Genomic DNA, 27,804 nt, shown 5'->3' with positions numbered 1-27,804 from the left:
TCCCTAAGATTAATAATCAATCATCTATTACACCCGTCTAGGCATGGCCAGCTGGTCAGGGTGTTCGACTCGTAATATAAGGAAAGCGAGTTCGAATCCCCGTCACATCAAACATGTTCGTTCTTTCTGCTGTGGGGGCATTATAATGTGACAGTCACTTCAACAATTCGTTGGTAAAAGAGTAGCCCAAGAGTTGGCAGTGGGTGGTAATTGCTAGCTGTCTTACATTACTAAATTATTGACGGCTAGAGCAGATAGTCTTTGTATATCTTTGTACAAAATTCAAAGCAAACAAGCAAACAAACCATTACGCCCTATACTTTCTGCAGTCAGAATGCACAGTTATAAAACAGCCAAATTCTTTATACCTATTCTTAATCCATTAACATTTAACGAATTTACTGTTCTGGACTCATTTTCATTTGTTAAAAAAGTGGCGAATGTTTAGTGGATCATTTTGATACAAGTTATTTATTCATAAGCATTCAATCGAATTAAATCCTTGACATTTGTTTGCGAAAACCTCTTTCAATAGGAGTCTCTTGTTCGTGGCTTAATTAAATAACAGCTTAGACCTTTAATTATTCGTTCTTTAAATAACAACCATTTCGTATTTAATGCAAAAATTTAAAAAGTTTGTCGAGACTATAGGAAGATTACGATGAGATGGTTACATTACATTATTTATTGACTTGGGTGTTTCAGGGTTTTTTACTCAAATTCAAGTCAGCAACTGCTTACAAAAACTGAGGCATATTTTTACCGGCTAATTCCTCCTTGAGAATTATGTAAAATATAAATCATTTTGTTTTACCTTCTTTATTAAGAGCTCTGGATAAGATTTGTTTGTTTTGTGTTTACTTCCACTTAATTTAATATCAATAATTTCTTGTGCTAACATTTTTGAAGTTCAAACTTTTCTCACTATTCGTTCGAGCTTTCTCTGTCTTGGTATTTGGGTAATTATGTGGAATACCTTGGAGGGTCAGGTGCACTAGACCTCTTCCTCTATCCCGTACTTTGATGGCGTCTATAGTTAGGGTGTGGTATTTAATCGTTCGAAAAAACTTGTCTGTCTGTCTGTCTCTGGTATTTGGGTATATATAAATTTTATACCCAGGAGGGTCAGGTACACCCAGACTGCTTCCTCCTTCCATTACATTATTGAAATTGACTAATTAGTATGGAGTAATATCTACTTTAGACTGGTCCTTTTCAGGACAATGTTCATTTATATTTTTCTTTTTTTTTAAAGTCTATTACGTAGGTGGCTGTTTTAATTTAGCACTATTTTATGAATTATTATTATTTGTTATTTAAATTTGATTTTATCAGATGTACAAATTTAACAGGGAAAGGTGTTGGAAGCAATAGCACTCTGGATATTGATGTGTAATACTGTGGATTTATCCATGTTTAATAGGCCTGGCATGGCCAAGCGCGTAAGGCGTGCGACTCGTAATCCGAGGGTCGCGATCTCGCGCCCGAGTCGCCCTAAACATGCTCGCCCTCCCAGCCGTGTGGGGGCGTTATAATGTGACGGTCAATTCTACTATTCGTTGGTAAAAGAGTATTCGAAGAGTTGGCAGTGATGACTAGCTGCCTTCCCTCTAGTCTTACACTGCTAAATTAGAGACGGCTAGCATAGATAGCCCTCGAGTAGCTTTGTGCGAAATTCCAAAACAAACAAACAAACCATGTTTAACAGAGTTCATGATGTATGTTAACATTTGTGGTAGGTATTTTTCGATATTTTTCATAATTATTTCAATGATTATATCTGTTAGATTATTTTCATTATTTGGATTAATGTATTCTGTCAATATTTCAGAAAAGGTAAAAGTAATGGCATTGGTTAATGTGTTTTCAATATTCATAGGTGTGGTTTTGTGTATCTTTTCCTGCATTAATGATGGTTTCTTGACTACTGCAGCATACGAGTTTGTTTGTATGTTTGTGGTGCTGGAGTGGTAGTTAGTTTTGATGCCCCCCGCTAGTACAGCGGTATGTCTCCGGATTTACAACGCTAAAATCAGGGGTTCGATTCCCCTCGGTGGGCTGAGCAGATGGCCCTTTGTGGCTTTGCTAAACGAAAAACACACATACACAAACACACTAGTTGGTTTTGATGGTTCGTGAATTTTGTTTGTTCGTGGCTTGTTCGTGTTTGGATTTTTAAGTTCGTATAAGTGTCTTAATTGATTTGTATTTCTGGCATGTTTTATAGTTTGCCGTGTGTTCTTCCCACAATTACAGCATGTAGGTTTGGGGTTTTGTTTCACATTGTGAAATGTGGTGATTTTCTCCACAGCCTACACAACGCGCAGTTGCTTGGCATTCTGCTCCTACATGTCCAAACCTTTGGCATTTGTAACACTGTGTTACAACCACTGATGGTGTTTTAGTTTGTTCTACTGTGTATTTATGATACCACAATGTGATACCATTATTTATTAGTTGGGTTATTTCTTGGGTATTTTCCGTAACTACTTTAATTAGATTAGTTGATTTTTTAGTTACATTAGAAATTATTCGTTCCATTGAAACGTGTTTTATGTTTAGTTCAGTTAATTCGTCCTTAATATCTTCTATGTCAATAGAGTGGTGCAACCCCCTAATTACAAAAGATTTGGGTGTTGGCCTAGCTCCAGGTAAGTGTATAATTATGTTTCCTGTTTTAAAAGCGTCTGAAGGCCATTCTTTCAGTAATCTATTAAAGTCAGCAGAAAAATATATATGTAAAAAACGGCTCGTTTGGGTTGAGAAAATATTTTACGTAGAGGAGCGAACAACGTTTCGACCAGGTGAACCTGACGATGACCGAAGAAGGTCGAAACGTTGTTCGCTTCTCTACGTAAAATATTTTCTCAACCCAAACGAGCCGTTTTATACATATATATTTTTCTCTACGAGTGGGTTTTCTCGGCATCACTGACTAAAATCATCGGGTTCCTGTCCTTGAACGAGGACCCCGCCGCGAGACAAAGGCTTGATGTTAGTAATGTTCAGGTTTACACCTGAATATTTCTCTTACTAGTTGTGGTTGTTTGTAGTTTCTTGGTATGCCTTGTATGATTATGGCGTTTTTTGGTAATTTAGATACATTTTTATGTGTGTTTCTGTGTTTGTTTTTCTTGTTGTTGTTTTTTTACTTGTAGTCTTCACTAGTGTGAAGCCTTCGTCGTGAGAATTTGTTTCGTTTGGTTCCGAATTTGTGTCAGTTTCAATATCCAGAGTGGGGTTTTAGCATTTACGTTACAGTGACGTTTAACAATAGTTCTTCGACTATCCGTTATTGTACGTTGCACGTGCGGTGGTTGTTGAACTAGGGGTTCAGATTTTGTAAAAATGTTAAAATACCTTTAATTAATGACATTAAAATGTTTTTATTATTACTTTCATTAATATGAAATATTATTTTATATACATATTTTTTAATTGTATTACTTTTTCAATTACTTGGCGACGCTCCGAATAACCGTTCTTTTTCATCACAAAAACATGCCTATTATTAAACAAATTCTTAGGAACGTTTTGAAATGAAACAATATATGAAAAGAGAATGTAGCGTAGATATAGCAAAGAGAATAGAACCATTCCATAGTTTTAAGTTACTTATTTTAATTTTATTTCGGATAAGTCTCCGATATATTATGTTTGTTTCGTACTACTGTCTCAACTTGTTTTGTTTTTCTTTTAATTTCGCGCAAAGCTACTCGAGGGCTATCTGCGTTAGCCGTCTCTAATTTAGCAGTGTAAGACTAGAGGGAAAGCAGCTAGTCATCACCACCCACCGCCAACTTTTGGGTTACTCTTTTACCAATGAATAGTGGGATTTACCGTCACATTATAATGTCCCCACGGCTGGGAGGGCGAGCATGTTTGGTGCGACCGGGATTCGAACCCGCGACCCTCGGATTACGAGTCGAACGCCTTAACACACTTGGGCCACTGTCTCAACCAACCAAAAGTTCGGATTTGAGCCTAGAAGTTAATTAAATGTTGGAATGTATTAAATTTATTCTATTTGCCAACAAGATTGATGTACACAATTTATTTTTTGTTTACATAAATAGATTGTAATACAAAAGCATAACAACAATTTTATTCATAATAACGGTAATTACTAATTGTTATTACAGATGATACATACAGACAATATTGAGTTTTATATCCAGTCTAGAACTAAATATGTGATGGATGATCCAACTCCACGCCGAACAAATTAATTGTAAGTTCATATTGTTGCACCTTGTTTGCTCTAACGCTCTGACTAGTTTACTTTATCGGTGAAGATACCACAGTAAGAATATGAACGTCCGAAGTTACTCTCTAAGTTGAACGATTGGTAATGTTCAAAATCAATAAATGCTTCTGGTCTTATTCTGTAGTTTCCGATTAACAACCGTTACTTACAGTTATAGCTTCCTAGGCCTATAGCTCACTGATATTTTCTTACTCTCGGCTTTGTGTAAGAATCATGGAAGTTTCTAGTTGTTTTGACATTGTTCTCGCGCGCTTTTGTCAATTAAATATTGTTGCTTTTCACTTTCAAAAATTCGTTACAAATTTCAACAAGCGGGACTTGCATAATTGGTAGTCAACAATATACGTCACATGGAAAAAAGAAAACTGAACAGAAACAAACGTAGGTATTAAAATAAATGTACAGCGACAAATCCGTTACACTGTATACGTACATATTCTTCTACGAAAGGTAAAATTGAAAGAAGAACCAACAACGTTGAGACATAATACTTTACTTGATTGACCGTACCCACTGCTGTTGGTTGCAGTTTCGTCTGTTGAAGGCTCATCAGCAGAAATTGTGCTGGCTAATCAAATAAATGTAGTTAGGCCTCTTATAACCGTGATTTGTATACAACATTAGCGGAAGGGGTCAAGTCGTCTTCAATCATCAATAAAGTAACATAAAATAGTTTAAGTATTTGAATAATGTCAGTGATCGTGCCTAAATCACTATTTCACATTACATACCAAGTTTGTTGATGTGATTTATCTCAAAAAAGTAATTTATTTGACCTTCGTATTTTTTTTATGTATATACATGTATATAACTAATTCTCAAACATGGTTTCAGTTGTTTGTAAGCATTGTTATACATGGTTATTTGTTATTTTACATTCAACCTTATGTTTGGAACTGTTTTGTTTACGAATTTAATATTCAGGTTGAGATACGAGAAGAAAGGTCATTGTCTGAAATGTTGCATCTACAGCATAGCGTATTTTATATTTATCTGTGCTTAACAACTTATTATCGGTAGTTAATATGTTATCAATTATTGTGAACAATAAGATAGTGAATTAATACTTTCTATCGTGTTCGCCTCCCAAAAGCTGGCAAAGAATGATTACAATTACACTTGTAATACAATATTGGTATAAAACCTGTTACATTTTAAAACACTATTTTCTTCCTGATATTTGACTTTTCTTGCCCATTAATATAATATAATGTACTATCTCTATTTTACTTTTTTTCTATAATATTTTAATTTTATGTCTCGTTCTACTGTTTTTTATTTTATTTTTTCTTGATTTCCTTTCACTGTTTCTTAACTTTAATAAGCCACCTAGTAACTCAGCAGCATGTTTTCGGACTTGTAACACTTAAGTTAATGGGCACAGCATTCTGTAGCCTTGTGTTTAACTACAAACCAGCAAAAAAACTCCACTCAATCTCATGAGGTTATCTCAAAGATTTAAGCCGGCCCGGCATGGCCAAACGTGTTAAGGCGTGCGACTCGTAATCTGAGGGTCGCGGTTGCGCAACCCGGTCGCGCCAAACATGCTCGCCCTTTCAGCCGTGGGGGCGTTATAATGTGACAGTCAATCCACTATTCGTTGGTAAAAGAGTAACCCAAGAGTTGGCGGTGGGTGGTGATGACTAGCTGCCTTCCCTCTAGTCTTACACTGCTAAATTAGGGACGGCTAGCACAGATAGCCCTCGAGTAGCTTTGTGCGAAATTCAAAAACAAACAAACAAAGATTAAAGTTTAATCTTCGTAAATAATCTTTAAAATGTATCACTAACCGTAATGTATTAAACTATTGTGTTCTTAAGCATAAACTACACAAAAAGATATCTGTACTCTTCTCACCGAAAGTATCGAAACTCGATTTATAGCGTTATTAGACCTTAGTCTCATCGCTGAACAGAGTAATTTAGGACAGTTATATTTACCTGTTTCTAAACGTCCGTATATGAAATTATCTTTTCATACATGTAATGTTCTCATATTTATATGATATAAATATATAACTAGAACTTGATGGTCAAGTCCATGTCTGTAAATTTTGTAAGTGTTACTATCATGGATGTCACCCAGTTGGCGAATGTAACATTTGTTAAAGAATATTGTACATTAATGCATGATCAAGTCAAGATTATTACACATGTTACCCTTATCAATGATGAAGTTATTGCTCCCCATTGGAAGCGCAAACATGAATATTTTCTTCAGAGTGACAAAACGAACACCTTTACAGCTGATCACCACTTATCACGCCTGACTGAAACTATGCAATACATTTGAAAGTTAAGTCTACTTATATCATATATTATATACTATATATATTATATACCTATAGTATCGTTTATACACTGCTGACCAAACTCTTAAGGCCAATGAACATAAAGAAAAATATGCATTTTGCGTTGTTAGACACAACCACTAGTTTGAATAGAGCTTCGGAAGACGAAAATAAAAAAGGGAAAATAAAAATAAAATTTTTTTAGCATTTACCGGGAAAATTGTGAACACTATGAAATTAGCTTAAATACTAGCTGATCAAAAGTTTAAAACCATATCAAAATGAAGTCCTAAACAAGGTAGGAAATGCCCAACAAAAGGTCTCAGTAATGAGTTTCACGGCCGTCATTGCGAATAACTTCAAACATTCGCTTTGGCATGGTCGATATAAGCGTTTGCAGAAGGCTGACTGGAATGTTATTCCAAGTGGTGAAGATGGTCTCACAAAGATCATGCACTGTTTGGAATTGACGTCCATTTCTCTAGACTTCTCTTGCCATCAACCCCCAAACATTTTCAATGGGGTTCAATTCGAGTGAACACGCTGGATGGTCCAAAAGAATCACGTTATTCGCCATGAAAAAGTCCTTTGTCCTGCGGGCATTGTGGATTACAGTGTTGTCCTGCTGAAAGATCCAGTCATTTCCACACAAGCGAGGGCCTTCAGTCAATAAGGATGCTCTCTCCAACATGCCAATGTAGCCAGCTGCTGTTTGATGCCCCTGTATAACCTGAAGCTCCATTGTTCCGTGGAAGGAGAAAGCACACCAAATCATAATGGAACCTTCTCCACTGTGTCGTTTAAAAAATGTCTCCGGTGGGATATACTTATCGTGCGAGTAATGTTGAAAGCTATCTGGACCATCCATGTTAATTTTTACTCATCAGAGAACAAAACCTTCGTCCACTTTTCTACGTCCCATGTTTGGAGTTTCTCAGCAAAGTTTAACCGAGCTGTTTCGTGGAAGTAGGCGTGGCCTTTGAAGACATTTACGGTTTTTAAAGCCTTTCTCTCGTAGATGCCGTCTTATTGTTCTTGAGCTGCATTCTGCGTTCGACGATCGGCTGGTGTCTTGCCGGATAACCCGTCGAATCCTGCTGTTCAACGCCGGCGACATTTTCTTAGGCCAACCACTTGAAATTCTCGTTGCATATCCCTCAGGGTCTTTTAAGAAATTTGAAACAGAAGTTTTACTGTGCCCAATCTCACCAGCGATGGCACGTTGAGAGAGACCTTGCTTTTGCAGCTCGACAATTCTGCCACGTTCAAACTCGGTCAACTTTTAAGCCTTTGCCATGTTTTTACCCAATGTAACACAAGAAATGTCAGTGGGAGATGTTGACAATGCTAATGCTTGAACACAAATGACTAAATCTCGTTACGTGTTTACCAATTAACGCTTTGTTTCAGTACGATCTTAAACTTTTGGCCCACTAATATTTCGGCTAATTTCATGGTGTTCACATTTTCCCTGTTAAATGCTGAAAATTTTTTTTTTTTTTTTTCATCTTTCGAAGCTCTACTCAAATAAGTAGTTGAGTCGAACAACGCAAAATGAATATTTTTCTTTATGTTCATTGGCCTTAAGATTTTGGCCAACAGTGTATATATCTCGATATAAGCCGTTGAAAATGCTTTACTGTGAGCAAGCGAATCTTAACCGCTGTTTTATATAATGATATATGGGTACAGTACCAGTGAGTTTATTATTTGTCTAATTGTTTTTAGTGTTTTTATCATGTTGTCTTAATTGTTCCTGAAGTATAAGTAATTTCTACAAAACTTCATCATTTGACTTGAAGTTATATATTGTTACAGCATATATCGTTGATTTTCATTCAAAGACTTGTTTTGGTTTATGTATTACAAAAGAGAAACAATAAAAATACCAACAAAAACATATTTTGTTAATTATTTTGAGTTTCATGTAACCTCAGTCCCTAAGAAAGTTAACTCTAATTCGACTTTTTGTGCAATAGGTTTTATAATATACAGTTTTACTTCACGAAAAGCGTAATTTTCATACATAAAAAATACAAATGTTAATAAAATATTAAATTCAAAATACATTAAATGTTGAATTTCCCAATTATTTTAGGTTTTCAATCAATAGGTGTCCAAGATTATGTGTTTGTGTAGCGGCAAAGTTGTATGAAAAATGTGAATATAAATATTTAATACCGTGTATTTGAAGTGAAGTAAATCGATAAGTAATTATTGAGAAACAAAATTGTAAATTTTATTATTATTGTAATTATAATTATCTTTAGTCGAAGAAAAGTAAAATATTCTGTTTTTGAGTGCTTGTTTATATTCTTTTGATAAACAATCCGCAGGCATTATCACTGTACAATGCTAAATTGAGACTGAAAGCTAATGACGATTTGGAGCATGACTGAGTAAGTTAAGTTAGGGGTTTACACTTCATCATAGTTACTTTTTAGAATGAAGTTTTATAGTTGAAGAAGTACGACATTAATGGATCTATGTACTTAAAAAAGGCATGTTAACAAGTGCTGTTAATTCGGCTGTAGTGGTAGATAAAAACCCGTGTTTAACCTTTTTAGGGTTGCGGACCCATTTAAGTTTGAGAATCTAATTCGAAGGCTTCGAATCTCTTCCCCAGAAACATTTACATATATACATACACACAAAATAATGGAGGAACAAAATCAACTTTTTTGCCCCCAGTTTATTGACCCCCCTAAAGCCCTTCTATGGGCCAACATTAACTGTTATGAACCTTCGATTTAAACTATGGCTAGACAGAGATGGAGGCTGCGATATTAGTAAAATTATGAAAGCATAATTTCAGGAAAAGATAGAAGAGGTATAAAATATGAAAGTGTTTTAACATCAAAGAATAATTGTCATTACTGCAGTGTCAAAAGTATCGGAAATAAATGATGAATTCAAAGCAGTTGTGGAAACTGGGGATTTTGATATTAAGGGTATCACTGGGACTTGGTTGGATTTGAACAATTGTTATGATAATTTTTTTGAAATACGACGTTATAGATTATTTATTTGAAGTGGAGTATCGAAAAAAGGGAATAACTATATGCGAGAAGGAAGTTTCATCATCTAGTTGAGGTAGAACACACAAGAAAATAGCACTGGGTTTGAGTGAGTGGATTGTTAGTGAATTTAAAGGGAAAGTCTTTTTTTAACTACAATTTGTTGAAGACCTCCAACTCATAATATGGAATTTCATGAGAAACTATAATTAAATCATAATGGTAGTTGAAAAAGATGTTATGGGATATTTTAATTTCAAGGATGTTAATTGGAAATATTTTGCAGTTTGACAGTGAGGGGGATAGGTTTTTGAAGATTCATCAGAATACTTTTATGGACCAATTAGTAATGGAAACTACAAGAGAAAAACTGTATTAGATTTAATATTAGCTTGCAATGTGAATTTGATAGAGTTGAGGTTGGTGAGCACTTAAGTACAAGTGACCATTGCATTATTAGGTTTGGGATTTTACTACATATAGAATTTATGAAGAATAGTACCCTGAATATAAGTTTCAGAAAAGTCTGTTTTGATGTGGAGACACAAGCTGGTTTCTGTAGGCTAGACTAAAGAGTTTGGAGGGGATCTTGAACATGTGTGGGAAACATTTAGGAAAAAAGTATATGTATGTAGAACATGCATATTTACTACAAAAAAAAAAGGGGGGGGCAATGAATCAGAATCAGCCAGTGTGGTTTAGTAAAGGTTTAAGAGGTTGTGTGAGGGATAAACATAATACATTAATGAAATTTAAAGTTATTGAAATTAGTAAGGACTTGTAGGACTATAAGAAATCAAGATGGTTAATGAGAAAGTTAAGAGGGCAGATAATACATTTGAATGAGGGTTGACTCAAACAGTTAAATAAGGAATTCTTCAGAAATATGATGGGCAAGCAACATGTCAAGATGAGGATTGGGCCTCTTAAAGATTATAGTGAAGGGCTGAACTCAGAAGATTATGGGATAGTAATCGTATTACATTATATGAGTTCTTAAGTTTTTATAAAGGTATATACAGGTATTATGCTTCAACCAGAGCACTAAATGTTTGGGGAAAATATTGATGAGAAAGATATTTTAAGTTCTTAAATTGTAAGAGAAAGTTTGGGAAACCTAAAAATTGTTAAATATCCTGGACCACACATCTTTTGTCCTAGAAGTTTAAAGAAACTTAAATATTTTTATTTGTGAACTAACAGCCAACAATTGTTTATAGGTCATTGATTCATGGAAGAGAATTGGATTAGAAGTTGGCTAATAGTAGTCCAGTATTTAAAGAAGGTGATGAACATTGTCCAGACAATTATAAGCCATTTAATCTTACATCAGTAGTTGGAATGGTTTTAAAAAGTCTGATTAAAGATGTACTGTAGAATCACTTAAAGTAGTTTGATATAGTGTCAAAGAGCCAGCTTGATTTCAATAAGGGAAAGTCTCATTATGATGAGAAATCTACTTGAAGAAAAATGTATTCTCAAGATGGTTGGTATGTGTATTAAAACTTTAATTGAAATAAAGTACAGATAACCTAAGAAGGGTGAAATGTTGTTGTGTACTTTATTTTAATTAAATGGAAAGTCTTGTTTTAAAATCTTTTGATCTTCTTAGAGGATGTTACTGTAAGAGTTGATGAATTTTGAATTTGGTTTACTTTGATTTTCAGAAAGCATTTGATAAGGTACCTCATAAAAGATTTGTTAAAAAATTAAACCTGTGGGTATGAGGAAAATGTTAGTAAATTGGAAATAAAACTGTCAGGAGTATAGAAAGCAGAGAACAGTAATAAACAGAGTTAGGTCTGACTTTGTGATAGTTACAAGTAATGTGCTTCTAGGCTATGTGCTGGGTCCTTTACTGTTTGACTGGTATTAATGATATGGACTCTGGAATGACTAATACAAATTTACAGATAATTGTAATATTTTTTAAGTTGGCTACCTGTATCAAAGATGCTGCAGACTTACAAGGAGATATAGATAATTTGATGCATTGGGTCAGTACATAACAAATGTTTAACTATTCAAATTAAGGTGATGCATGTAGATTTTCATAATTCAACTTTAAAAACTGTGGTTGAAGAAAAAGATCTTGATGTTGTGATCACAAAATCACTGAAGTCATTTAAATAGTGTATTGTTGCCAGCAGTAAGGCTGATGGTATTTTGGGTAGCATCTATAGAAATATTTAATATATAACAAGAGATATAATTGTTTCATTGTATAAATCATTCATAAGGCCTTATTAGGAATACTGTACACAGTTTGTGGCTCCATTCGTCAACAAAAATATTGAATTATTGGAGACGGTTCAGAGAAGAGCTGTTAGGATAATATATTGGCTAGGGTATTGTCTCAATTTGTTTTGGATGTGACATTTCATTAAGGTGTTTAACATTATTAGGGGGTAGGAGTTTAATATAAAATATTGCTTTATTGATGTCAGTAAAGGATTATGGTAGTAAATGTGATGATCAGTGTTGTGAGATCTGGTAATTTGTCTAGTCATCCTTTTAAAATCAGTTTCATACAATAAAAATGGATTGAATTGTTAAATTATTGTCTTCAAAGAACTCTTTGTTTATGAGTATGAAGATTCAGCATCACAAAGTGGACATGTTCAGGTACATTCTGATTGTCACAAGAAGTTTGAAGATCATTTCCACTACAAGAACATTTTCCACACAATTACACCACTTCTAGTACGTGCACTGTCAGAAAAAACTCATTCAAGACTAATATATCTTTCCTCATGTTTTTCATAATTTTATTCTCACATTAATATGACAGATAAAATGTTGCACATCAGACCATGTCATCTGTTTCCAGTCATTTGTTGTGCAGAATTGTGTTTTAAGCATGAATTTTTTATATTCTTTTATTTACATAAACATTTACGTAATTTATTTATATTTGTTGTAATGTCATTAGCATGGTTTGGTTGGACATAAAATACTGGCTGTTGTTGAAGAATTTGGTAGTTGTGTACAGTCCATTTTAATTTACCTGCTTCTTCATTTGTCTTTTCTTGCAGCCATTGGTGGAAATTTTTCTTTCTTTTCTACTCTGCACAAATTCAGATGATACATCTTTGTGAAAACCCAGAGAAATAAGGGAATCATGCAATGTTGAATGTCAAATTAGAAGGATTCTTGTTGCCGTCTATTTTCTTCAGTACTGACATTTTGGGACAAGTAATTACCTGCAATTCACATATGTTTTACAGTTGTGGATAAATAGTGTTTCTCAAATGTATGTGTATATGTTTATGGAGATCTTTATGAAGTAGTGACTTGTGCATAAAGTTATCACAATTACATAATGGTAATATTTTCCAATACACTAGAACTATGTATTTTTTCCCATTTTTAATGTATTTGTTAAAGAAGAATATACCAGATACTTAGAAGCTGATTAATAGCTGTCTTGATACGTTTTACCCTGAAACAAATTCAAGTATGTATGTTGCTTTTGACATGTGACCGTTTTTATCACAACTGATGTAATCAGACTTAACTATTCATTTACTATTTTGTTTGCACATTTTTTCTTCTTACTGAACCAAATCAACTTTAAATTTATAATTATAGTGCTTATTACATTTAAAGCTTTTTCTAAACTTTAAATTAAAAAAGTTATGATTTTAATACCATCCTGGTCTTAACAATGTACTTTTGCATTTAGAAACGTGTGTTCAAACTTATAGCCACTTGTATGTTGATTTAAAGCTTCTAAAATTGTAAAAAAGGATTTTATTATATCTATTTTAATAGGTTATTTCAGCATTTAGTTCTGTTCATATGAATTCAAATGTATCATAATTTGGCTGTTATTAGTTTTATAGATTGGATCTGTGTCAAAATTTTGAAGTATATTCATGAATCAAATTATGTTTTCCAAACTCTGGCATTAGATACATGACATTTGAAATGTGTACTACACAATTTAAAACTAGTCTTTTGGATAGTATGGCAAGTTTAAGATCAGTTTCAAATTAGTTTTGATACATGACTAAAGATACAGGTGTGTAGAAACAAATGTAAGAAGTATGTTCAAGTCTGTCTTTTAGCTGAGTTTTAGGGTTAATTAAATCTAAATAGTGAAAGATTATGATTAAAATATTCATACTTAACACTTCAGATTAAGACAGTTTTTGTTTTCAAGAGCTGTAGGACACGTCGATGTATTGTAATCAGTTGAACGTCCAATTTTGCATGTGTTTTGAAAATCTTTTTATCTTGTAAGATGGTACCCCTGAGAGTACACCATAAATATTTTGAACAGTATTTGTCTTCAACATAAATACAACTCTGAAGAAACAATTACTTGCAAGTGCACCAGTTTTAGGTTTTATGCAACCTATTTTGGGACCAACTATTGAGTTTATAGGAATCCATAGACCCACCATACTTCCAATGCTTTATGGTCACTTAACAATGATGTATTTCAAGAGCCTTTTATATGTCCTTTGATATTTTTCTCTTCTCCTTTCTCACATCAGGTCATGAGAGTTCTAGCTCAAAAGCTATGATATAGGACATTTCTTATATCTATAATTAAAATTTTCATTACAAAATGGAATTCAGATAAATTCTCCACTCTATCACAGTTTCCTCCTGTATGAAAGATTTGTACCACACTCCTTTTACACAAGAAATGTCTGTCATACTATTCTTTCTTGGAATTCAATTTTCTCATACATGCTTTCTCACTAGAGCTGAGTGATTGCCATTATTTGATAATTGGTCAGTCAAGAGCCACATTAAAAACCAGTTGTCTTTGTTCTAGTAAGTAGTTGCACAGAAAAAAATGTTTTGGTTGTGGGATCTAGTGATTTGTTCATAATTAATGATATTGGCTAATGGCCTGAGTGGCTTTGACAGAACAAAGAGGTAGCAAGTTTTGTTACAATATTTTGTTTATATGGATAGATAAAATAATTGGAAATGGTAATTTTGATTAATTTCCTGATAATTGATATAACTGAAATTTCTATTAATTGAGTGTTGGAATAATGAAAAAACAGTAATAATTAAAAATAGTAATTTTGAGTTTCACTTGCTAATCAGTGTAGGAGCATGAGAGAGAGATCAACAAACACAAATAGGTCAGTTCAGGAGACTAGTTCAAATGTTTTTGTATAATTATTTATTTAAAGACTATTTTCATATTATGTTAACTTTATAAATTCTGTTGTAATTTGTTTTGTTAAATGTTATTTCTTTAAACATTGTTTAGAGAAAACAATTGATCAAATGTTATCATTATTCTCACAACATGAAAATGGAGACTTAAGATTATTGTTAGAAGTAGTAGCTCATTGACAGTTTAGTTATATATTAATCTTGTTTTTATTGTGATTTCCATTAGGAGAAAGTTTATGACCTGCCTATATTACTTTAGTTCTGAATGGCACATTTTAAATTAATTCTTTCTGTTAAAATGTTTGAAGTTATTTTTATCAGAATTATTTAACCTATTTTTGTTCCTCTAGTGTCATAATAAATTATAAATTTAAATTTACCACATAATATGAAGAAAGTAGTACATGTGTAACACTTCAACTTTTACATCTTGGATGTTCTGAACCTGTTAAGATTGCTTTGTCCAGAATACATTTTGAAACAATTATATGGATGAAGCAGAAAAACCTTGGTTAACAAATATGTTCATTTCTATATCTCTGTGGATCAGTTATATGTTTTAATTTACAGTTGCTGAATATCTGGTAAAGTAAGCTGCAGTATCTCCAACTCTTTTAACATGTTAATAATTGTAGAGAAGAATTCCCTCACATTTTTATCATGGAAACACTGAGTAGTAAAGACCAGGAATGTATGGAAACTGATGTTAGAGATATTACAGACCTGAATGTGGCAGTTATGTCTAGTGATAATCAAAGTATTCTGGCTTTAGGTAGGTTGTTTAATTGGAAAGCACTCTTGAGATATGCTTTAGAAATTATTCTTTGATTGTATATATATTGAAGTAACTCAGTAGTTTCATTACAGTTAGTTTTCCTGGAGATATCTCTCCTTTTTTACTGATATTAATTTTCAGTATTAATCCTATCCATCCCTGAATATCTTATGTTTTAAAAATTTCTGTGATAATTAATCCAAAATTGCATACAAAATAAAATTATAAATGTCATAATATGGTTTCAAGTTTCTTTGTCAGGATAGAATAACTCATAAACTTCCAAATTATTAACTGTAAGTTTTTATTTTGCTTCCTCCAACAAATTTGTAATGTTTAATTATATTTCCTGCATTCACTGATACAGTTTGTGAGTATAAAAACAAAGCTAAAAACCTGTAAACTATGATCTATTTACATTTGTATAATATCTACCTCTGACCTTGTATTAAGAAACCTGTAAACTTTGTTACTTCTTTTTAGTTATTAGCACAAATGGTTCAAAAACTGTATTTTTCAAGTTCATTGCAAAAAAGTGTAAAATTTTCTTTGTTGTCATTGATTTGTAATAAAGCTTCCTTCCTCTTTTATATGAAAAGTTTTAAATATTCAGTGCTAAATTTTGGGCACATTAAGGCTTTGCAGGTTTAGTTCCTCGAAATTATGGAAGTTTTTAATAGTTTTATGTAAGATGGAAAAAGTATGTGGACTTATCTGCATTATTATTTATTTTGTTAAAGTAATTGTTTTTGCAGTTTATATTTTGTATACTCATTCTGTTGTAACTTTGTACAAAATGGATTACGTGAAGGTCCAGATCTTGATCAATTGTATTCCTTTTAAACACCATTTCATAAATTTGTAATAAATTTCATATCTTCCTTTATTGTATCAAAACAATATTTTTTGTGAAATATCTGTAACATCTCTAAACTGAAGAAAATACAAATGATTTGGTTCTATGAACGTATATTTTACAGCCGTTATACTTAATTTTTTCACACCAATAATTCTCTGAAAAACGTTGTTTTATTGGTTTCTTCAAGATTTTGAAATACTTTCTGTATTGATAAAGCCTGAGATGATAGAGTTTGAGTTTTATATATAATTTGTACCTGTTATATCAGCCTACTGATTTGAAAATCAGCTGAAATCTACAGATATTAACCTTCTGTAGAAATGTTAGAGTAATACACAACATAATAGGTAGAGCAATGATGATCATTTAATTATGCAAATCCTTTATCACAATTCGAGCAATACAAACTTAAGCCAAGTGAACCTTTCAACGTACTTTTGACCGTATCTATGAGAAGAACAAATAACAGAAAAACGGCCAGACTGATTTTCATTAGAACGAGAACACTTGACCCTTGATATATCCCCCAAATATATCTATTGTAAAACATGTAAAAAGAATTTAATTACATGAAAAGACTTTCCCCTTCTTCACCCTACATAATCAAATAACTTGTTATTGTCTCTCTCTTTAACTTGTAAATTTCCTTATATGTTAATAGCTGAGCGTGAAATCTAAACTGTAAACAAGCCTGTCTCTCTGGCTTCTCCATTTGACTAGGACTAATGGATAGTGAGTTTAATTCCTGTACTAAAATAACAAATATACATATTAATTCAAGCTTCATAAAACATAAAAAATATTAATAAAGGGGGAAATATGCTTACAAAGTAAAAACCACTTTTTGTATCACATTACAGAAGTAGATAATGTTTGTTACATAATCTTCCTAAACATTGCAAAATCAATTGACCAATATGCGTTACAGGCTGACTTTACATACATAGACTTGATCTTCAATCTGTAGTTATATATTTATACCATATACATCTGAGAACATTAAATATATGAATAGATACTTTAATATATGATCTTCTAGAAACAGATCAATACAACTGTACTACATTACTTGGCTCAGCGATAAGACACAGGGCTAATAACGCTACAAATCGCTACTGAGCTTTGCATCCGGTCTAGAACTGAGTAATTTATTGACGATCCAAAAGTCCACGACGAGCAGATCAGTGCTGAGTTGATATTGTCACGCCTCGCTTAAGCTAGCTAGCTTGATTGGCCTCACACCACTGACCTTTTACCGAGGAAGAAATGGTAATGTCCGAAGTTAATTCACTAAACTTGAATAGTTTGTAATGTTCGAAATCCATAAACGTTTCTTGCTAAATTCTGTAGTTTTTCAATTAATAGGCATTAAACACAATTATACTTTCCGAGATCTATAATACACTAACTGTAGCTGTCCAATAATGATCTTGGCTAGTTGCTCTTATACGAATCACGTGAGTTTCATGAAGTTGAAACTATGTTCAAAAATGCGCTAGTATTTGTGTTAAAAATATCGTTGATTATTGTTCTCGCGAATCTTCTATACATTTAGAGAACAGGTGGGACATGCGCAATACACAGCCAACGATATACGTCACAAGCAAAAAGAAAATATGCTGAAACAAGAGTAGGTATTAAAATTAACATACAATGATGAATCCGTTACATCTTCCTCCTTAGATATTTAAATACAATACACTGTGAAAAAAATGTACAGATTCAAATATCAAGACAATTAACACAAATAACCATATGAGATTAAATTTACTCAGCACATGAATGTGCTTAAACACAAATGTTATCTTATTGGCCTAACGTAGTCAATAATCACATGATTTAGATGTTTTTCGAGTGTTGGTACAGATTTTAAAGGAGCAATGTGGATTTTCTGGTAAGGTTTACTGACCAGCTGGAAGATATGAACAGTTTTACAAAACCGGGAAACCTTTTGCCTAATTTTTGTCCAAAAGAAATGTCTCGTAATTTTGTCACACGTCTTGCTGACTCCTAAATGACCTCTCATGGAAAGTTAATGGACTAGTTTCAACATATCAGAACAATATGCTTTTGGAAAATAAACAAAAAACAATTTGATAAATTAGCCCAGTTCTCAAGAGCTGGATTATTTGGTAATCTCGTTTTTCTCATGAGCACGCCATTTTTGAAAAAGTAACCATTTGGAACTTTCTTCAGTCCATCTTTTGGAAGTGCAGTTTTAATTAATGAAGAGATAAGCAGATCCTTTTCCTGCTCAGTGATCAGTTTACTTCTCATAAACAGAACTTCACCAGTTGAATCAGATTCCTCATTTCTATCACTGTCATTCACCGATGAATTGCTAGTAGTATAGTTATTCACAAGATCCTCATTGGGTCTAAAATATGCCCAAGACAAATCCATAATATCATCCTCTGAACAAGTCTATCATTTCTTTTAGGCTTAATTTCTTTGTCTACGTTAAAGTCACAGAACATGAGGGAAAACTTTTGGATTCTCCTCAACAACAACAACATCTTTATATGAAATAATGATCGACTCACTAATCGTATTGAGTTTGGCAACAAATTTTCCCCTAGACAAATCGTTTCCCAACAATAATGACACATTATTAATTGACAGACTAGGTCTCACTTCAACCACAACTAGTCCCAAAACTAGGTTGGATGTTAAATAAATGTTGTGAAGAGGAACATTATCAAAGCCAGTCTCAACACCCTGAGTAATAACAGACACAGCAATGGCAGAACTCGAATCCAAAGTCAATATACCCTCTAACATTTATTGGTTGAGTCGCTCCAGTATCAAATAAAATACGTATGAGTATGAGATTAGCAGTGTTATTTGTGAAATTACAGAACCAACAGACACAAAAAGTTTAAATTTCTCCCTAACTGTATTAGCACTTCTATCAATGGTCAAATCATCAACATCAAATGATCTGGTGAAACAACCTCCATATATGGACACAGATGCACTGGGTGTTCCCTCTTTTCTTTTTAAAACTCCAGCAATCGGGCATAATATTACCAGGTTTTTATTGAAATGGCAGACAGGCTTTGATGATTTTGATGAAGTTTTTGTCCTGACTGCCATAAGATTTCGAACGGCAAGAGCAGGATTTTCTTTATATATATAATCCTCAACTTTAGTAGATTGAAAAGGTACAGGCTTTTGCTTAGTTGGCATGAATTTCTTTTCATACAAATAAGTTTTGAGATCGTAACTTGTACAGTATTGAAATTCCCAAATTAAACATAATTGACTTAAGTTACCAAAACTGTTACCATAGTTACCAATATGCATAGAATTACATCATCGATCAGAATAAACCTCTTTTTCATGGGCGTATTCCATATAAGTTTGACTATCATGCTTGTGGTAACATCAAAGCTTTTGGTGATAACCTTCTGGAACCTGGTTGTATGCTTTGAGGATAGCTGCATCTTATCATAATTTGTACAATTTTCTAGAAAGAAAGCAGCATAAGCTTCGTGTACTTTACCAGTCAAAACACTCTGCAGGAATAATGCCCATTTATTGGTAGGCTATTCCATGATTTGGGCAACTATCTCAAAATGTTGTAAATATTTATCAACTTCATTTTCATTAAATGGTGGTACTTTAATATGTCGAATGAGTTTAGAGTTATCATTTTACCTTAGTTAATTGGTTAGTTGAATCTAAAATTCATTTCTTTTGGCCTCATTTCTGTCCTGGCTCTGATATAGTCCTGTTCGGCCTCGAAATGTTTACTTTCTCTTTCCACTTAGTTACGGGCTTCTTTCTTGCTTAAACTAATGCTGGTTTTTCTTAGCTAGCCTCACACCCTTACAAACTAACTTTTTCCGGCAAATATATTTAATTTCAATGTAGAAATAATAAAGACCAAAGTAATTCAGGGTATTTAAACAGTATATAATGTTCGAAATCTTTGAACATTCCTGGTCAAATTCTGTAATTGTCCAATTAATAGGCTTTAATCACAATTAAAACTTCATTGAACTACAACATACTGACTGTAGTTGACTAACAATACCACTCTTCTTCTATCTCTTAGATACTAAGCTACTTTTACATGAACCATGCAAGTTTCTTGAAGTCTCAATAATGATCTAGCACGTTTTCGTAAAACAAATATTGTTGATTCCAACTCCCACGAATCTTCTACAAAGTTGGAGAACAGGCAGGACTTGCGCAATACACAGTCAAGAATATACATCAAATGCAAAAAAGAAAACTATTCTAAAACAAGCGTAGGTATCAAAAATATAACGTTAAATCCATTACACCATATAAAAACCGAAAATATTATTTCACATCCTCCACCTGCAAAACTTGATAAGGCTTAACAACCAACGGAAAACAGTAAGCATTACTAGAAAAATAACTGTTTGGTATGCAATTTCATTTACTGTTCTATGTTTTAAGAAAACTAAACTTAGAACTTATTTGTAAATAGTTATAATCTATGTATATATAATGTATTATAACTGAAAGGTGATTGTATTTTACAAAATGGTGATTTATTAAAACACAACCAAGACAGATCATTTTGTGAAGGCCAAAATCCACGGACTTGCAATGCTATAATCAGGGGTTCGATTCCCCTCAGTGGATTTAGCAGAGAGCCCCATATGGCTTTGCTATAAGAAAACACACATACACTTAAGAATAGTAAAACTTAACCCAAGTAAGGAAGTCTTGTTATATTTACTGGTAATATGTAAATGTTTGTGAAGATATACTTAATAATTCAAAAATTATAGCATGAAAACTTTTAGAAGCACGAAATGGTTACAAGGTCAGGCCCTATGATCTAACCCATGCTGAAAGAGTTAATGAAGTCAAATTATGGGTGATTTAATTTCAAGCATATAGATCGGGAAAGACTAGAATCAATCGATAAGAGAGATAGGTTTTTGAAAACTGTTCAAGATAGCTTTATTCCCAAATTAGTCAGGGAACCTTCAAGAAACAATGCTACATTAGAGCCATAAATTATTTTTTACATTTTATGGGTTTAATATAAGAGTGACAATCAACCCCTTAACGTGTTTAGTGAGTTGTAGAATACACTTGAATGGCAAATTCCCCTTCTGGTAAAAATTTAAAAAAGATTATGGTAGATTGGCTTTACTGTTGAGTGGAGTATAAGCACAGTTATTGTGTTGTTCAGTTAATATAATTTTATGAACGATTACCTTCTGAAATTACATATTTTTGACATTACAGTGCTTTGACATATTCTATGTAACAAAAATGAAGTCTTATTTCAGTTTCTCAGTTCTTGGTCTACTCTTTTTCCAGTGACTAGTGGGCCTGGCATGGACAGGTGATTACAGTGCAAGCTCACAGTTGCGAGTTCAAATCACCATTACGCACACGAGGACTATCTGCGCTAGCTGACCCTAATTTAGCAGTGTAAGACTAGAGGGGAGGCAGCTATTCATCATCACCCACCACCAACTCTTGGGCTACTCTTTTACCAATAAATAGTGGGATTGACTGTCACACTATAATGCCCCCACACCTGAAAAGGCGAGCATGTTTGGTGTGATGATGATTCGAACCCGCGACCCTCAGATTAGGAGTCAAGTGCCAATATGTACAATTTTTTTGTTATTTGTGTGTGTTTACATTCATTTGACTTGTTTGGAATATATTATTCTTAACACCATTGGAAATCGTGATGTTCATTTGTTGTTCCAATTCATCACCAATTGTACAGAAAAGCAAGAAAATATGACTAAAAATTTAAAACTATTTATAAAAAAAAACCTACGAAAATATCTTCTGAAGTTTGTATTCAAGCCTAGTAATAATCACTTACTGTGTAAGCAATAAATATAAAGTAACTAAATCAGTTATTACTAATACATGAAGAAAGATGAAAACTGAATTAATTAACACCTTGACTACTTTTAATACTCAAATGATGAGGCTATGCTTCTTAAGGTTCATGAGAATATGTTTCTGGTGAGTTATCAGCTGTAAGTTAAATAATTCTGAAATGTTTATGCAATATGTGATGAACTATTTGTTCTCTTATTCTAATAGACATTTTAAAAACATTAAATACACACAAAAATACGGCACACAGAATGCACACTAATAATTCAAGATTGTTTGTTTAGAATTGAACACAAAGCTACACCATGACCATCACGGGTGTCAAAAACCTGTTTTCTAGTGATGTAAATCCAAAAACATACCACTGTGCTGCTGAGGTCAATTCAAGAGAGAGAAATTGTAGTTTTGTATTAGAAACCTAATCTTAAAAACACCTAAGTAATTTTTCAGAGTGCATAAGTGTTTTGTCAAATGTTATCCCTCACACCATCTAATTCTGAGTAAACTGAAACAGTTCTCTCTATATATAAAATAATGTAGTAACTAAATAGTACATGAAGAATTTTTAGATACAAACAATGTTATAAATCTCAGTACATTTCTGATTAGTTGTGATATTTTATGTAGAAACAAGCATCGAGCTTCAAAAGTGGATGAGACTTGGCCAGTTGAGGAATTTTACCACTATGTTAAGCCAGGACTTGTACAGAATGTGAGTAGTAGTTGTTAAATTTATATATCAGCCCCTAACAATGATGGATGACTAGAATAAAACAATTATGTTAACATAGAGGTTGAATACATTACATTAAAACTATTTTGGAACCTCACAGTATCGTTACAGTTCAATAATGTCTATCTTATGGTCAAGCAGTTACTATTAGAAAAGGTTCTGTTGTAAGACAGAATACACCACTACTGCTTTCCTTAATCAATCTAAGCGTACAAGGATGATGATTGTCTAGCAGTCAGATCTATGAACGATTTGACCGGTATGTCTTTGTTTGGAAAACATGACACCCGTTTCTTTCTCCAGATGCTTTAGGTATGCAATGGTTGGATGTATGTATCGTGTAAATAGCATGTGTACACGTGAAACTTGTCGATTTTCAGATGGGCATACTCTGATTACATTACATACTGTTGTCAGAGACACCAAGATAAGATGGGTTTCACTACTGACACTGATGTTCATGTTTTCTCACCTGTTGCAAGATGCTGCACTTTGTGAGGGGTGTGACATGTTTCAGGTCTCTTTCTGATGATTTTGACGTATAAATCAAAATGATTTATACATGTATTGTTTTTTGTTTTCCAATGTCAACATTTTGTGTAGAAAAGGGTTGTTAAATAACCTTCTAAGTGTGATCATTTTTGGTGACGTTGTGCTACCTATGACACCAAAGAGGCTATAAAAGTCCTATGCCTTTCAATGACTACTTATATCAGCTATGGTTTTTGCAACATTTCTTGAACTAATTATTTAAAATTATCTCAGCAGAATTCACTCAACTCTCTTTATACTCTGATGTCTGTACTCAGTCCTCAGTTTACTCAAATGTATGGGTTATAATATACCCATTTCATTGTTGCAGCAATGCATATATGCCTAAAATTTGAGAATTACTTAATAAACCACGTACATACACAAGCAGAAGTTATATAAAAACAAACAAATTCATTATATATTTTAATGGTGCACAAATACACTCGCTGTACTATGATCAGCACTATATTGCAGAAATAAATGTATAATGGGACAATTTCATATTATTTATTAGTGGAAATACTATTACATCCTGGGTAACTCTACTATATGAAGTAAAACCTAACTGATAATTGTTCATTCTGTTTAGGTACACTGGATACAGTATTTCAGTCACCATAACTGATTTTTATAAGCTTGTTCACAAATTATTTAAAAATCTTCAGAACAAACATTATTATGTTCTTCTAATTGATCTGAAGAGCTGATGTTATCTTTGTGTCAGTTTGTACAAAGAAGATAAAAACTTATTTTATATGTCATTGACAGTTTATTACTAGTTTCCTTTATGACATACACAAACGAAAAAATATTTTTAAAAACTGTATGATCCTCTCACAACTCTGCAAGCAACATTTTTCTATAAATAAAATACGGATTTAATAATAAAAAGAATATTGATCAGGGGACACGTGTATATGATGTCAAGGTTACAGGGGTGGCAAAGTGATATACAAGAAAGCTAATAATTACTTTAAAACAACGTTAATTAATTTTGTGTGAATTTAGTTAAATATAAGTTTATGTTTTTTTATTTTACAATCGTAGTTTTTTGTGGGGTTGGGGGTCATGTCGCTAATTCCATCGTGATTCAGGAAGTTGAGGTGATTGGGAACTGAAGGGTTAAAGGTATCATTGCATACAAGTCAGTGATGTTCACATCTAATAAAGTAAACGTTGGTAATATAATCGCATGCAAGACAAATAGTTCACTTACATGGATCAGTTCTGTTAGTTTGTACTGGTGAAGGTGATTCTGTCTGTAATATGGAATATACTAGACAGTCTTTGAAATTCTTCTCACGTTTGAAGGAAATGGGGGGTTATTTGTTGAGAGATTTATTTTCTCTTGTTTGTTAGGTTATGTTGCATTGGGCAATTCTGCTACTCTATCTAGTTAAAGGAAAGTACATGACGACTAAAGCATCTCTGTCACTATGTGGTTTGTCCTTAGACGAGAGATAAAGCTTGAGATAAAAAATGTGGTAAGTTTTGCCTTTTCATTGGTGTTGTTGGGATAATTCTACTGTCTAGAATAATGAGTAATGTCGTGTGTACTATCAGAGTATAGACATCTCAAATGCAGGGATTGTCCCTTAAGAATGGAGTGTTTGTGATAAGAGGGATGGAGAGATAAAACTGTAAATAGGAATGGTTGTCAGTGGGTTTGTAATGTACGTTGGTAGTAAATGTAGATGTGGAAATGCCAATAGTGATGCCTAGAGGTCTGTATGTTTAAGAGGCTGAGAAGCAACTAAACGAGACAATCTTCTATATACCCTTCAATGATGATCTCATTCTCTGTTTAAAGAAACTTATCAAAAATAGTAAAGAAAAACTTAACAAATATTGGTGACAGCTGTTTAATATGTATCACATTTGTTCAACAAGAACTGGTTTTGTACCAGCTGTTTACTATGTCTGTTTTCATTATGGTGCTGACTTTCTTTGTTGTGTTGTTGTATCTTGTGCTTTATGTTTTGTACAGCTCCTGAACTGTTGTATTGTGTATGGGAATAAAAGTATGTTGTTTAGTGACGTTTATGATTAATGTTATGAAATCTTCATGTGTGGATTCATGATGGGGAAAAGTTATGGTTTGTCCAAAGACAAACAAACACAGCCTTTTTGTAACAGAAGTTTGAAGTTACTTCAGTGACTTTTAGCAATGTTAAAAAAAATTACAATCTTTTTATAAGAGAATATTTTATAATTCTTTAGTCATAGTTTTTAATCTTATGTATTATTTTGGTTGAAAATATTCAAACTAATCAAGTAGGTTGATGGAGAGTATCAAGCTGACGTGAGATTGATCTATGTAACTGTGAGATTGATCTTTGTCACTGTGAGATTGATCGTAACTGTAGATACCGAGCCATCCAATGGGATCAACCTCTTAATTGTAGTGCTATTAATTTTGAAGTTTACAGCTAATTGGTTGGAAGGAGTAATAGTTTAGAAATACCTGAATATATCTAACGTTTACTATCACAATTTTTAAAATGATTTCGTATATATTGAAAATTTGCAATGATACTTATGATTTTTATACTAATTAAATATTTCTAACATTAAACGACTTACGACTCAGGAGTTATAGAATTAGCAATTAAATTCGAATACTTAATTAGTACCTACACTAGGCAAAATAAATTAGATTAAACTGTTATTTACCAATATTGATTAGATTTAATAAATCACTAGTTAAATCATTTAATATAGAATTGATATTGTCGTATTTATTTATTTTCCACTTACCTGAATCTAGGTTCTAATTTAAAGTTGTTTACGAATAACGAAAATTTATGATTTTGATTAAAGTGAATAAGAATGCTATCACAAAACATGTTAGTTAGCTGGTTTACTAATATACCACTGTTATATTATAATGAAGTTAACGATTAACATGTTACAGTAAAATTGCCCCTATTTGTCGCTGGTCTCATCTTACTTAATATAAAGGTATACCTACTTATGTCTGTAGCTATAAACAGATTTAGCAAAATTACTTTTTTTTCTTTTAGTATTATAATCTGGAAGCAGAGACAAAGAAACCAGGATCAGGTAGAATATCACAAACTGAATATTCTAACGTAAAACCCGAGGAAATTGTAGAAACAACTTCAAAAGACGCAACAACAAAAGATATTCCAGAAATGTATGACGTGTTAACAATAATTTAGTTTAAGGTGCTGTTGTGCAACATTTGTGTTTCAAAATTATGCAGTGAACACAGAAATGTAGTTTTACTTTTGTTTATTTGTTGTGAAGCATAAGGCTACACTACACAATGGGCTATCCATGCTGTCTCCACCACTGGTAATGAAACTCAGTTTGAACTTTATAAAGCTTCAGATTTACCACTGGGGTACTGGGAGAGACATTTAGTTTGGAAAAAAAAATATTATTTTCTGTAAAACAGACATTGGGTTCTTTCATATTTTTTGAATGATGTTATTTGTTTTTGTACAACAGCTGGTCTGGCGTGTCCTGTTGATAAGTGAGCTACATTTACAAAATCGAATCCTTCTATCGAGCACGACTTTTGTTACTGCCTTGTATCCATTATACTGAAACGATCAATTTCACTATCCGTTAGTCAAGAGTAACCCATGTCTAGTTTTGGAATATTACAGTTAGGGGCGGATAGCGGTGATAACTCTAGCTTTGTACAAAATTCAACAACAACAAAAATAAAAGGAAAGTAAGAACTGTTTGTGCCAATCGTCCTTAATTTTGAATTGGTAGACTACAGAGAATGTAGCTGGCCAACACCACTCACCACAAACGCTTGAACTACGATGATCGAAATATGGGATTTTACCGTCACTCTTATCAGGCACTCACAACCCGAAAGTCTAAAGAGTATATTCACAGTAATGGAATTCGATCTATGGACCTTTTATAACTACTAAGCCACACTGGATAACTGATTGGAGAAACATAACAATATTCTGGATACACACCTAATTAAACAGTAAATCTACTGACACAAAATATAGATCAACTATTGAGTGAATCCCGAAAAACACGTACTTTATACTTATTGTACTTACACTTGAAGTATATGTTTGTACATATTTAACTTATATTAAAATTTGAATATACAATCTTAAAACTATTGTGATCGAATGTTAAGCCATTCTTTTGAAGAATTTTCAAATTTCACACTGTGACTTTAAGGAAATAGTTCATCAAAGTTCATATGTGAACTTTGATTCTGTGAAAGGTTAACTGTGAAAGGTTCTCAGTTAAACTATTTTCTGAACAGTGGCGTTTGAAGTTACGAAAATGGTAGAAGAAATTAATAAAAGAAGGGCATATCTACAGAT

General features: G+C 32.9%; 2 long non-coding RNA genes across 2 annotated transcripts; both read left to right on the top strand.

Moving 5' to 3' along the window:
• The first annotated feature begins 8,678 nt into the window (after positions 1-8,678).
• LOC143243867 (uncharacterized) lies at positions 8,679-16,391 on the top strand. The gene is made up of 2 exons (XR_013024793.1): positions 8,679-8,956; positions 12,610-16,391. It is a non-coding gene; the product is annotated as an uncharacterized LOC143243867 (long non-coding RNA).
• A 5,908-nt stretch (positions 16,392-22,299) lies between these two features.
• LOC143226006 (uncharacterized) lies at positions 22,300-27,149 on the top strand. The gene is made up of 3 exons (XR_013014248.1): positions 22,300-22,346; positions 22,834-22,918; positions 26,497-27,149. It is a non-coding gene; the product is annotated as an uncharacterized LOC143226006 (long non-coding RNA).
• Positions 27,150-27,804: the final 655 nt, after the last annotated feature.

Source organism: Tachypleus tridentatus, chromosome 1 (genome assembly GCF_004210375.1).
Source record: "Tachypleus tridentatus isolate NWPU-2018 chromosome 1, ASM421037v1, whole genome shotgun sequence".
NCBI classification, from domain to species: Eukaryota; Metazoa; Arthropoda; class Merostomata; order Xiphosura; family Limulidae; genus Tachypleus; species Tachypleus tridentatus.
This window is presented reverse-complemented; position numbering and strand designations above follow the sequence as displayed.